Source organism: Polyodon spathula, chromosome 20 (genome assembly GCF_017654505.1).
Source record: "Polyodon spathula isolate WHYD16114869_AA chromosome 20, ASM1765450v1, whole genome shotgun sequence".
Classification (NCBI taxonomy): Eukaryota; Metazoa; Chordata; class Actinopteri; order Acipenseriformes; family Polyodontidae; genus Polyodon; species Polyodon spathula.
In genome coordinates this window covers 14,486,249-14,499,814 of record NC_054553.1, presented here as the reverse complement: position 1 = coordinate 14,499,814, position 13,566 = coordinate 14,486,249, and positions in this window count along the sequence as shown.

The window sequence follows — 13,566 nt, the reverse complement described above, 5'->3', positions numbered from 1 at the left end:
GTACCAGGAGACAAAAGGAAGGCTCTCCAGTCTGTCACAGAGAGTACCAGGAGAGGGCCTTTGCTAAATCATCCCTGTGGTTTGTTTTATTGGGTTGTTCTGGGTTCACCCATGAGGGTATTGGTTTAGGAAGTGATGTTTGGGATGGGACTTTGGTCATTAACTTCCATAGTAAATAGATTTTTAATTGAAAATGTTTTCTATGTTTTCCATTGCTTTATATTGGAAAAAAATGTCTTCCTCATATGAGGTCATCATGCATTTGCAACTTCCATATGTCCCCAGAGAGAATTGTTTTGTATCTGTCCACATAGGAGGTCGACATACATGAAAGGGTTCAGGGGTAGAGATGGGATAATATAAGTTATATAAGAATATAAGGGAGCCAAGCAGGAGCCATTTCAGAATTCGGAATGGGTTGTAAAGAGGATCAACGTGAGCAGAACAAAAACTGTAGTATTACCTAAGTCTTGAGCTCTTGAGTCTTGCATTATGCTGCTCGACTAAGCTACACTAGTGATAGAGTAGGAAACTAGGCTTGTGCTCTGGCTTTGGCAAACCCTTCCTGACATTGATTTTAAATAGAAGCATCCAGGCTGAGATGCTGAGTTTCCATTGTAGGCCCTGATCATAAAGCAACAGCTGCTCCATTGGATCCCAAGCTGAACAAGCTCCCCGCTCCATTAACAGTTGTCACTAGATGACGTTTCCTAAATATTACATCTATCTGTGAAGATGAAACCTCCTTTTATTCATTAAAACAGACTTGTAGTAATAGGGTGAAAGGTCAGCCTGAGGACGTTAAGGTTTTCCAACATGTTTACCACAGAAAAAAAATCCGACATTCATCTCTCAGATCTGTCAGCCTGTCAGTTTCTGCCACCTAAGCTCAATCATTGCTAATTGAAATCAATGAGGTTCTTTCCATCAAGCACAGTTCACGTGGCAAGTCCCCAGATTTGCACTTTGCAGGAGCTTGTGCATATGCTGATGTTTCTTTTCAAACATGTTGTGTAACACGTGTGAATTTCTTACTAGGTTATCCTTATGGGATAAAAATAGTATCAGATGCCTAATGCATCACTTTGTCTCTCCAAAATTGGTGTCTGTGAAGTGTATATGCAATTCAGGTGGCATGCTTTATTTTAAAATATTTTAAGGGATAATACATGGCTCTTATCAGTGTATGAGATAAGAAGAAGAAGAATATTGGGATCGTGCATGTAATCAAAATATGTCCACTTGCAAGATTGTATTATTTGTATGGTACTCTGACTTTTCCCTGCAGCTTCCAGCCATTAAATATTGAAAGTGGTCATGTTTCTTTAAGTGCCTTGTGTATGATTATTATTGCAAGACAGGCCCCCTTCTTAAAGGGTTAATATATTCTCCTCACAGATAGATATTGCCATGGAAACAGCGGTGTGACTACTTCAAGACAGAGCCATTCAGCACACACAGAGAAAAACCAATAGAGCTGGAAGTATTTTAAAATTCAGAGAGCAGCTTTACATCACATACCTTCCTTAAAGAATGTGCAGAACACAGCCGCACCTAACAAAGACTCACAATTACCAGCCCTAACAACAGGTGATCGTCTTCCAACACATTCTGTGAAGCAATAGAGGAACGACTGTAAATGTCAAATACTGTATCATCAATTCAGGACAAATATGGTTATACAATAACAGACGTATTCCTGTGCCAAGCACAATGCACATGCAGTAACGCTGCGTATTAGAATATTTCAAAATATATTATATCTCATACAACATGGATGTTAGAGAACTGTATAAAGGAGTGATAAATAAATACATCTGAAATATATTGCTAATATATTACATTATATTGTTGAACCAGCTGCAGTACACATGAAATGCAGTTATACTATGTCTGTAGAGGATACAGCATGCTCATGGAGTGTTCTACTTATATAACACTGTATTTAAATGAAAGTATGTTCAAATCTAAATTAAACAGCTGAATTCGGGAATTCTTTTAGATCAAGCTCTGCATTTGCTGAGCAAAGCGGCCTCATGTAGAAGAGTGACACTCTCCCAGTCATTCTGATATTGGATTTGAGTGAATGCAAGACAGATTCTAAAATGAGATCCCATAAAAAAAAAACAATTATGTGTACTCTGTAGTAGGGGTAGAACGAGTCGAATAGCTGAGGGAAACATATGAATAAATCATGAATTTAATCATGTCTGGTGCGCTATGTGTAAACATACTGTTTTGTAATAGGTTGCTGTTTGTGTACTGCATTTTAAATCTACTTAGAATTTACTTCAAATGCCCAAATAAAATATTTAAATGTATTTCAGAACTGTATCCATCCAGGGGGGGGGGGGGGGGGGGGGGGGGGGGGGGGGCTGGAATTAGTGGGGGGGGGGGGGGGGAGGGGGGGGGGGTAAAATACTTAAGTACAGTCTTTTCAATCTTTGGAAGGTAGAATATGGCAAGCCAAATGATCATGTAGAGATGCTGTGAAATATTAAGAGATCTCTTTAAATCATTTAGAGATACCTTGAAATATTTAAAGATATCTTTCAATAATTAGAGATATCTTCAAATATCAGATATCTTAAATACATACAGCGAAATCTTCAAATGCTTTCCTTACCTCTTGAAATATACTTTTCGATAAGATATCTGCAATACGTTTACGTTATATTTAAATGTACTGGACATATCTTACAATGATTGAGAAATACCTTCAAATACAACTGATATATCGAACAAACTTTTCCTACCTACATAAAGATATCTTTAGTTGGATCACAGCTTTCTTTCACATGGAGATATTTGTAATTCGTGTTAAGATATCTTACAATATCTTCCTGTTGATTTAGAGATATTTCAAATTTATTTTGATATATCACGAAAAATTAAGTCATCTAAATAAAATTTATTTGTAGATATCTGTATTATTCATTACAACTCTGACTTCTGGTTCATTTTAAGATATCTCTAAACAAACACATTTATTTAAAAAAAAATTAGAATGTATTAATGATATCTCAAAATGAAGTGGAGATAATATAGTAAAGCTATCTGAAAGTGATAACGTAGTAAAGGTATCTGAAAGTGATAACGTAGTAAAGGTATCTGAAAGTGATAATGAGTAAAGCTATCTGAAAGTGATAATGTAGTAAATGTATCTGAAAGTGATAATGTAGTAAAGGTATCTGAAAGTGATAATGTAGTAATGGTGTCTGGAAGTGATAATGTGGTAATGGTGTCTGGAAGTGATAATGTAGTAAAGGTATCTGAAAATGATAATGTAGTAATGGTATCTGAAAGTGATAACGTAGTAAAGGTATCTGAAAGTGATAATGTAGTAATGGTATCTGAAATTGATAATATAGTAATGGTGTCTGGAAGTGATAATTTGGTAATGGTGTCTGGAAGTGATTATGTAGTAAAGGTATCTGAAAGTAATAATGTCACTTTGAGACACCTTTACTACATTATTGTTTTCAGATACCTTTGCTAGATTATCACTTTGAGACGTCTATTATGCGCATGCAGCACTACCCTGTGTGAGCTATGCTGTGGGAGACTTTGTTCTGTGGCAATATCCCTCTCACTGGCAGCAGTGCACATGTGTGTGTGTGTGTGTGTGTGTGTGTGTGTGTGTGTGTGTGTGTGTGTGTGTGTGCGTGTGTGTGCGTGTGTGTGTGTGTCATTGTGTTGTGCTGCGCATCTGATACTGTCGTAAAACTTGTGCTGAAATCTATAGGCAAGATGATCAGAGAGATTTTTAATATAAATTTTATTATTATTATTATTATTATTATTAATCTAGGATTTAAAAGTGTATCATAGCCTATGGCATATAACTCAGGTAACTAAAAAAAGGTTTTATAGCTCTTTCGTTTCATGTAAAATTAAATACAGTTTTGTAACATTTAATAAAGCTAGTTAAGCTTCTCTTTAATCTCGTCTTTGCTAACTTGCTTTTAAAATTTAGATCATACATTTTAGTAGGCTGATCAGAAGAGACTCACTCTCCATGTGACACTACATCTCTGCGTCTGCCTGGTTCCAGCAAGTATGTATGGCTGCATCCCTGCATCCCTGGGACCTCCCTCTCAGCCATCCTTCTCAAGACTCCGGATGTGACGTAACAGATAGGCCCAGGCTGTGACGTTCCCGGATGTATGCCCCAGCTGGGACATTGAGCTTCCATGACAACAAATTGAAAGTCATATTAGCCACATATTAGTTTTTAAGGGGAAATAAAGAAACATGACAGATTTAGTCATATCAGCCAACCTAGCTAATTTGCTAGCTAACGTTAACAGTCCTTGACTACAAATTGAGTCATTACTAACGTTAGAAAGCCTCGCTAATTAACATTAATGTTAGCTTATTACAGCTAGCATTAACTAAAGCATAAGCTACTCTAACGCGCGGTGCTTAAAATAAGAGACAACATTATGACAACAAAATAAAAGTAAAAATTTATTTTTTAGTGTCAAGCTCCACTCCACTCCGCGACGTCAGATCCCAGCTCCTGCTTTTGCTTCATATTAGTTGTCATTAGCTAGCTTGTAGGGCAGAATGGTGTGTGGTGGTTAGCACTGCTGGCTCACAGCGCCAGGGTCCTAAGTTCAAATCCAGCCTATGGAGTCTCTGTGTTGAGTTGGCATGGTCTCCCCATGTCTGCGTTGGTTTACTCCAGGTACTCTGGATTCTTCCCACAGTCCAAAGACATGCTGTTCAGGTTGATTGGCAACTCTAAGTTGCTCTCTGTATGAGTGTGTGTGGTGCCGTGTGATGGACTGGCATCCTGTCCAGAGTGTAGTCCTACCTCACACCTGCTGGGTTAGGCTCCTGCTCAACACAACTCTGTAAAAGATTAAGCAGTTATTGATAACGGATGTATAGATTAGCTAGCTTGTTGTGTAGCTTGTGGCATCATTTCATTCTAGCTACTGCTTGCACAAATACTATAATGTAGGCCGGCCTTCCCAACCTCTTTCCAAAAAAGAAAATATTTGGTGACCCTATAATGTTACAGACAAGATAAACCTTTGAGCATAAATACAGCCTTACAAATAAAACTTTATATAATAGCCATATACTTTATATTTTAAATATGCAAGTGCTTTATACTGTTCAATTAAAATAAAAATGATCAACACATCATGCTAATATACAGTATGTACATGTTCTACAATAATCTTTTTGTAAATTGATTGTATATTTCTTAGGGTCCCAACCTCAGGGTTGGAAACCACTGATGTAGGCTAACTGCATGATCTCTTTACATTGTTATGCATAAGTGAATTGTTAAGCATGAGGAAGCATAAAACAACACCATAGTGTTTAGATGCACGCCAGTGACTTTTTAAAGCTAGCTATATTTTGATTGAGAGCCTCAGTAAGAGTGCTCTATATATGCGTGTGATGGGATAGCACAAGTGATTGAGGCCCAGGGACAACAATGCAGGTAAACAAAGGGGTTTTATTAAGAAAAAAAGGTTCCTAATTGAGGGAGTGCTGCTTTTATAGCAGGTGGCTGGGGCTGATTGTTCAATTATCTCCCATCAACACCCAACCACCTGCAGGCTATTGCTAGGCAGGGAAGTGATTTTAACCCCTTCCCTGCCAAATATATACACCCTACTACAATGTTACAATGAACATCTCTCACTTCCTTAAAGAATATGTCCATGTCCTTTGTATTTTTAAAATAAAAACAAAACTGAGCTAGAATTTCCTCAGGGTCTCCCCCCTCTATATTTCGTTATAATATTCTTTGTACATCTTTAAATCTTCTTGTGCTTCCTTTTCATTCATGGTCAGCACTCTTAGAGATTCAACAATGTCAGAGAAAGCTGGGTTGAATTCTTGCATCCACTGGACAGCTGAGTAGATGGTCTGCATCACTCTGGATTCCTAAAAAGAAAAGCATGATGCAATATTCTTAATACACACAAATAAATAAATAAGCAAGAGCCATAACAAATAATATATTAAAAGAACGATGCAACATGATACCTCATACTTTATTGAAGCAGGGTTGCCATGATCGATATTGCCGTGATAATATGTTTCTTTTCTAAGACTTTTTCAGAAACCTACCACAAATTTTCAGGGAGGACAGCTGGTAGCTTCTTATTGGAATATATGTACTTCATCATTTTGCTAGTTCCTTAGCTTTTGATGGATTGAATATTCTGAATTGAATGGCTTGTGAATCACCTGCATTGTCCAAGGCAGAACCTTCCAAAGTGTCAGTCTCTTCTGTGCTTCTCACGGTTCTGAAAAGGTTCCGAAGTGTTTGGAACAGGTGCCATTTAGCAATATATTTATGAGAGCTGGAACATTGTGAATGTATGCAAGGGCAGTGCCCTGTGTTGGTTTTGTTATCATAAACAACCATCACTCTCCCCAAATGGCTATAAAATGATACCGTGGATTCATACACAGATATATGCTTCTTTGTTTGAAGCGTTGCTATAGTTTTGTGTACAGAAAGAAAGATGTCCTGCGCTTCTGCAACTCTGCCGTTTTAAGCACTCTTGCTTTTTATTTTCACCAAACCATTTATTTACCATATCCTTCTTGAGGAATTATTTTGCTGTTGTAGGAGTGGTACAATAATCTATTGACCTTAAATGATTGCAGCGAAAGATTCTGATACCACTTCTGATACCACTTCTGATGGTCAATTCTTGGTTCTGACGACATTCGGCAGACTCACAAAGAACTTTGTGATTAAGGCTCCATGTTTTTCTTATAACATGCAGAGGCACACATGGACCACTAAATGACTTTGACACAGCAAAAATTAAATTTGCCTCGTCGATACATTTACTTTGTAGGTGAGACTACAAAGTAAATGTCTCTAAACAGTCCAGCTTACAGTCCAGCTTACAGTCCAGCTTACAGTGAATGATGTGTGGAAGAGGTTCTGAGCTGGTCTCCATAGAGTTTGATTCCTCTGAATCTGCGGCATCCCCCTTTCCAGCTGCAGCACCCTCCTATCCAGACGCAGGATCCCTCTGTCTAGCTGCGGCATCCCCCTTTCCAGCTGTGACATCCCCCTTTCCAGCTGTGGAATCCCCCTTTCCAGCTGTGGAATCCCCATTTCCAGCTGTGGCATCTCCCTGTCCAGCTGCGGCTTCCCCATTTCTAGTTGTGGCATCCCCCTTTCCAGCTGTGACATTCCCCTTTCCAGCTGTGGCAGCCCCCTTTCCAGCTGTGACATCCCCCTTTCCAGCTGCGGAATCCCCCTTTCTAGCTGTGGCATCCCCCTGTCCAGCTGCGGCTTCCCCATTTCCAGCTGTGGCATCCCCCTGTCCAGCTGTGGCATCCCCCTTTCCAGCTGTGACATCCCCCTTTCCAGCTGTGGTATCCCCGTGTCCAGCTGTGGCATCCCCCTTTCCAGCTGTGACACCCCCCTGTCCAGTTGTGGCATCCCCCTTTCCAGCTGCGACTACCTTCTTTCCAACTGCGGATGCTGGTGCTACTTTTTCTACAATTGGTTGAGCCTGGCTGCATCCAGAGTGCAAGTGTTCTTGATGATTGTCTGCTGACTACGGAAGCAATGACAATGGCCTGTTTCCCTACAGTCCCAGTGACATTTATGAATTGTGAAATCTAAATTTTTTTTAAAAAATTTGAAAAGTTGGAATATAAACACATTGATGGTGCACATTAGAAATCACTTAAAATGGCAATTATAAAATGGTTAACAAACCACCATGTTTCACTGCTCCATTCAAGTGAACAGTCATGTGGCTTTTAAATTTGTGGAGTAAATTTTAATATCAACAATTCTATTTCCGATATCAACAGTTCTATTTTTGATATCGACAGTTCTGTTTTCGATATCAAAAATCCATGCTAATGAACATCTGGTCTGAATTTTTTATATAAAAAAATGCATGCTAATGGTCATCCGGATTCAATTTTGGACTTCAAAAAGGCATACTAATGGTCGATACATTTGTAAACACATTATCCTGGGAATATGGAAACACAACAATGTGTAAAGCACGGGGATAGCAATAACAGGGCACAGTCCCGAACAAAACGAACACACGGTCACCAGTCCTGGGTGAGTGCAGACGTGCTTGTGGTGGGTGAAGACACTGTATTTCGTGACGGTTCCGTGCAGTGGTGATCCGGATTGTGCTGACCCTGGTCGACAGCTCCGGATAGGTGAGTTAACTGTCTGGTGGTGCAAAACGCAGACAATTACAAAACAAACACAACAAAACACAACACGTAATTCTCTTTAACAACGAGAGCTCCTCTCTCGATCCTTCTCTCTCCAAGCGTTTAACCCAAACGAAGGAAAAGATCAGCGTTACCCTGGCCCCTATATGTAATCCCGCATGATATCGAGATAAACGGTTGCAGCTGCCTTATTACTTGCAGCTGCCTCTCGTTTACCTTTCAAATCAATACGGTCTTACAACAGAGTCGCGCTTCCCTCCAGGCTGACCCACTTCCCTGACCCGGAAACGAACTGTCAGGCCAGCCCTTCCAGATGCTTCTCCTCCCGTTCTTTAGCGCCCTCACAGGTTGGGAGGAAGATTCATCACCAGAACTCATCTTTCCGTCACATATCCCACCGCTCAGAGTGGAGCCGAAGGAACACTCGGCTAAATCTACCTTCCCCATTACTCCCCCCTCCCGGGAAAAATAATCCGCATTTTGGTGGTCTTTCCCCGCACGGTGTACCATGTGGTACATGAAGGGCTGCAATGCCAGATACCACCGAGTTATCCGGGCATTGCTGTCCTTCATTGTGCTTAACCACTTGAGTGGGGCGTGGTCTGTGACCAGATCGAATGAGTGTCCCAGCAGGTAGTATCGTAAAGAGTGAGTAGCCCATTTAATGGCCAAACACTCTTTTTCGACTACGGAGTAGTTGCGTTCCCGAGGTAACATTTTTTTACTGAGGTATAATATCGGGTGCTCTACTCCAGCTACTTTTTGGGACAAGACTGCACCCAAACCTACATCCGATGCGTCGGTGTGGAGGATGAATCTCTTGGTGAAATCTGGAGTAATAAGAGTGGGGGCCTGGCAAAGTGTACGCTTAATAGTATCAAACGCTCCCTGACACTCAGCTGACCATTTAATTAAATTTGGAGCACTCTTTTTGGTGAGGTCGACTAACGGGTTAACCACTGTGGCGTACTCGGGGATGAAGCGGCGGTAATAACCGGCTAAGCCCAGTAGTGACCTCACCTGAGTCTTGGTTTTGGGGATCGCTGCATCAACCAAAGCCTGGATTTTGGTGACTACAGGTCTCACCCTTCCATTCCCCATTAAAAATCCCAAATATTGAGTCTCTGTTTTGGCAAACGCACATTTCCTCAAGTTAGCTGTCAGCCGGGCTGCCCTTAGAGACTGAAGAACGGCTGCAACCCTAGCCAAATGCTCTCGCCAGGTGGAGCTGTATATCACCACATCATCAATATACGCTGCTGCATATTCATGATGTGGGCGTAAAACCTGATCCATCAGTCTCTGAAAGGCAGCGGGCGCACCATGTAGCCCAAACGGCATGGTTTTAAAGTGGAACAGCCCTTCTGGTGTTGAAAATGCGGTTTTCTCTCTGGAGCTGCGGGTTAAAGGGATTTGCCAGTATCCCTTCGTCAGGTCCAGAGTGGAAATAAACCTCGCTTTTCCCAGTCTGTCTAAAAGTTCGTCGACCCGAGGCATGGGATATGCATCGAACTTAGCAATAGCGTTCACCTTTCTGAAATCCACACAGAAGCGGTTGGTGCCGTCTTTCTTAGCCACTATGACGATCGGACTGCACCACTCGCTCCTGGAAGGCTCAATCACCCCAAGCTCGAGCATATCCCATACCTCTTTGCGAACGCCACTTCGTCGACTTTCCGGGATCCGGTACGGTCTCTCTCGCACTGTGACACCTGGTGGAGAGATAATGTCATATTCAACTAAGTTTGTCCTGCCGGGCACGTCAGAAAAAACATCGCTGAACTCCTCAATAAGCTTACGCAGCTCTCTTTGCTGATCCGGAACCAATTGTTCCCCCATAGAAATCGCTCTTGTGCTCGGGGTCTCTGAACAGGGACCTAAATCATCCTCCATATTGCCTGGGGCTATAAATAAGACCTCCCTTGCCTGCCAGGGCTTTAATAAATTGACATGATAAATTTCACGTTCATTTCGGCGATCGGGCTGTCTAATTTCATAATTTACTTTCCCTATAGCCCGAATCACCTCATACGGCCCCTGCCATTTAGCACACAGTTTCGATTCAGATGAGGGAAGTAGCAGCATTACCTTGTCCCCTGGTCGAAAGGTTCGAATCCGTGCATTTTTGTTGTAATGCTGCTGTTGTCGGTGCTGAGCCGATCTGAGGTTGTCTTGGGCCAAACGACCGACCAAATCCAGCCGATCTCGTAGTAGGAGCACATACTTCACTACATTTTTAGACGAGCCTTTGTGCTCCTCCCACCCCTCCCTCAGCAGGTCGAGAATGCCGCGAGGCTGCCGGCCGTACAGGAGCTCAAAGGGGGAGAACCCCGTTGAACTCTGCGGCACTTCTCTCACCGCAAAAAGGAGGTAGGGAAGAAGCGATGCCCAATGTTTCTGCTCCTGTGTTACAAATCGCCTCAGCATCGACTTTAAGGTCTGATTAAAACGTTCAACCAAACCGTCCGATTGTGGATGATAAACGGACGTCCTGATGGGACGTATTTTTAATATTTTGTACACCTGCTGTAACGTATTGGACAAAAAATTGGTTCCGTGATCCGTCAAAATCTCCTTGGGGATCCCTACTCTAGCCATAATCTGCGCTAACTCGGTGGCTATTGCAGCTGCACTAGTGGACCTCAATGGAACTGCCTCTGGGTATCGCGTTGCATAATCCACCACTACTAATATATGCGTATACCCAGAGTCAGAAGGTAGCAACGGGCCCATTATGTCCATTGCAATGCGCTCGAACGGAGTGGAAATAATCGGCAGTGGGACCAAAGGAGCGGGGCGCACTCGACCTGGCGCTACTCGCTGGCAGTCTGGGCATGTGGCTACATATTTCGACACATCAGTATGAAGACCGAGCCAATAGAATCGAGCCAATATTCGCTCCCTCGTCTTCTCGGCTCCGAGGTGCCCCGCAAAAGGGATATCATGCGCCAGCCTCATGACCTCGGTCCGACAAGACGGGGGAACCAATAATTGTGTTACAGGCTGTCCTGTGCCCGCGGCTAGGTTTACCCTATATAGTAATTGCCCCTTTATACTGAAATGTGGATATACTAGCGGCCCAGCGCCATCAACATCCTTACCTTCAATGGACCGGACCTGCCCCCAAGCGTGCACCAGTGACGGGTCGTTCTTTTGGCCCCACACTAGGTCCGCGCTTGAGTACCACGGGTCCGGTATATTGAGAGGGGCTGGAATAACCTCTGCCCTAGTCGGCCCAGTAACCTCGCTCTCTCGGTCGCACTGCGTTCCCACTCCCTTCGACTGGCGTTTGTTACCATTACAGCACTCTCCCACCAGACCCCAGCCTTGTCTCAAAGACGCTCCCTCCCATTTCGCGGTCCGTCTCTCCTTATTTGTTTTTCTAGGACGGAACAGAGGGGAAAACATTTCAGGATGAAAAGGAAACACATCACCAATCCGTTCCTTTTTCCCTTTTTCTGCCACGTTTACGTGTGTGGCTGAGACTGCCATTATTTGCACCAATTCTTTGAATTTTGGCCAGTCTCGGCCCAGAATAACTGGGTGCGGCAACCTTTCCGCCACCCCGACTACAAGGTGACGTTTTATCGGTCCTACCGATAAATATACTTTTAGGGTGGGGTATGCCGCCGTGTCTCCATGGATACAGGAGATGGCCACCTGACCTTGTGGCCGCCACGACATACCGCCCAAGAGAGCTGTCCTGATCAAGGTCTGCTCACACCCTGTGTCCACTAACGCGTGGGTTTTCACATTCCCTAAAACCACGTCAATCAGACAGGGCCCCTCCCAACCGTTTTCCCCCTGCTTACCCGTTCCAGGTGTCCAGTTGCATGCAGCCACGTCACACTCCATAGCAGCGGGGCATGACCTGGCCCTATGTCCTGGCTGGTTACACCTAAAACAGAGTGGAGGGACAGAGGGGGCATAGGTTAAATATCTGTCCCGCTGCTGGTAGGGCAACGGGGCAGGGGCAACACCTCTACCCCAGCTGGGGGCCATCCTCGGTCTCCATGGGGGGGAGGCAAGGGGGCCCAACGGGGTCGGCGGTCTGGGAGGTCTGGGTGCCGGGACCGAGGGTGATGGTGGTGGTGTTGGAGGAGAGGGAGGGAGAGGTTGGTTCCTGAGCAGGGCAGGGGCTGACAGGATCCCGACCCGGGCTGACGTCAAAGAGTCCTCAAAATCTTCGGCCAATTTGACCGCCTCCTCCAGGGTGTCAGGGTTGTGGCGCCGTACCCACGCCTGAGTTTCGGCGCCGACCACATGGCAGAATTGTTCCACCACAATGGCTTCCCCCATTTGTTGAGCGGTCTTCTTCTCTGGGGTCAGCCAATGGACCATGTGGTCGCACAACCGCTGTGCCACCACCCTGGGGCGTGTCTCCGGGGCTCTCCGGTACTCGCGGAACCGCGTCCGGTGGGTCTCCGCGGTGATGTTGAGACGACGGAGGATAGCCTGCTTGACTAGGTCATAGTCAGTGGCGTACTGGTCGCTCAGGGCTTGGTAAGCTGCCTGCGCTTCCCCGATCAGGCAAGGTCCTAGCTGGCTTGCCCAGAACTCCCGAGGCCATCCCGCCGCGGTTGCCAGCCGCTCGAACGCCACCAAAAATGCCTCCGGATCATCCTCCGCCGTCATTTTCATGGCCCGTGCCTTCGGGGCCGACATCAATGATGTTCCGGTAGGGGTCGCTCCTGCAGCAACGATCAGCCCTACCCGTTCAATGAGCGCCGTATAGCGCTCCTCCCTCCGTCTCTCCTCTGCATCCCGTCTGGTCTCCAGTGCCTGCAGCAACTCCGCCAGCGCGTTGCGGTCCATAGTCCCGTGTTCTGACACCACGTGTGGCAAAGTGGCTAGTGGAGGGGAACAGGTATAACGGTGATGCGATGCAGGAGTGACAGGCAGACAACAGTTTCCAGTGAAAAGGTGCTTTTATTTATAATCCAGGTCTGGTGACCGTTAAATAATAAATCCCCGGCTATACACAACAATGTGTAAAGCACGGGGATAGCAATAACACAGACACAGTCCCGAACAAAACGAACACACGGTCACCAGTCCTGGGTGAGTGCAGACGTGCTTGTGGTGGGTGAAGACACTGTATTTCGTGACGGTTCCGTGCAGTGGTGATCCGGATTGTGCTGACCCTGGTCGACAGCTCCGGATAGGTGAGTTAACTGTCTGGTGGTGCAAAACGCAGACAATTACAAACAAACACAACAACACACAACACGTAATTCTCTGCAACAACGAGAGCTCCTCTCTCGATCCTTCTCTCTCCAAGCGTTTAACCCAAACGAAGGAAAAGACCAGCGTTACCCTGGCCCCTATATGTAATCCCGCATGATATCGAGATAAACGGTTGCAGCT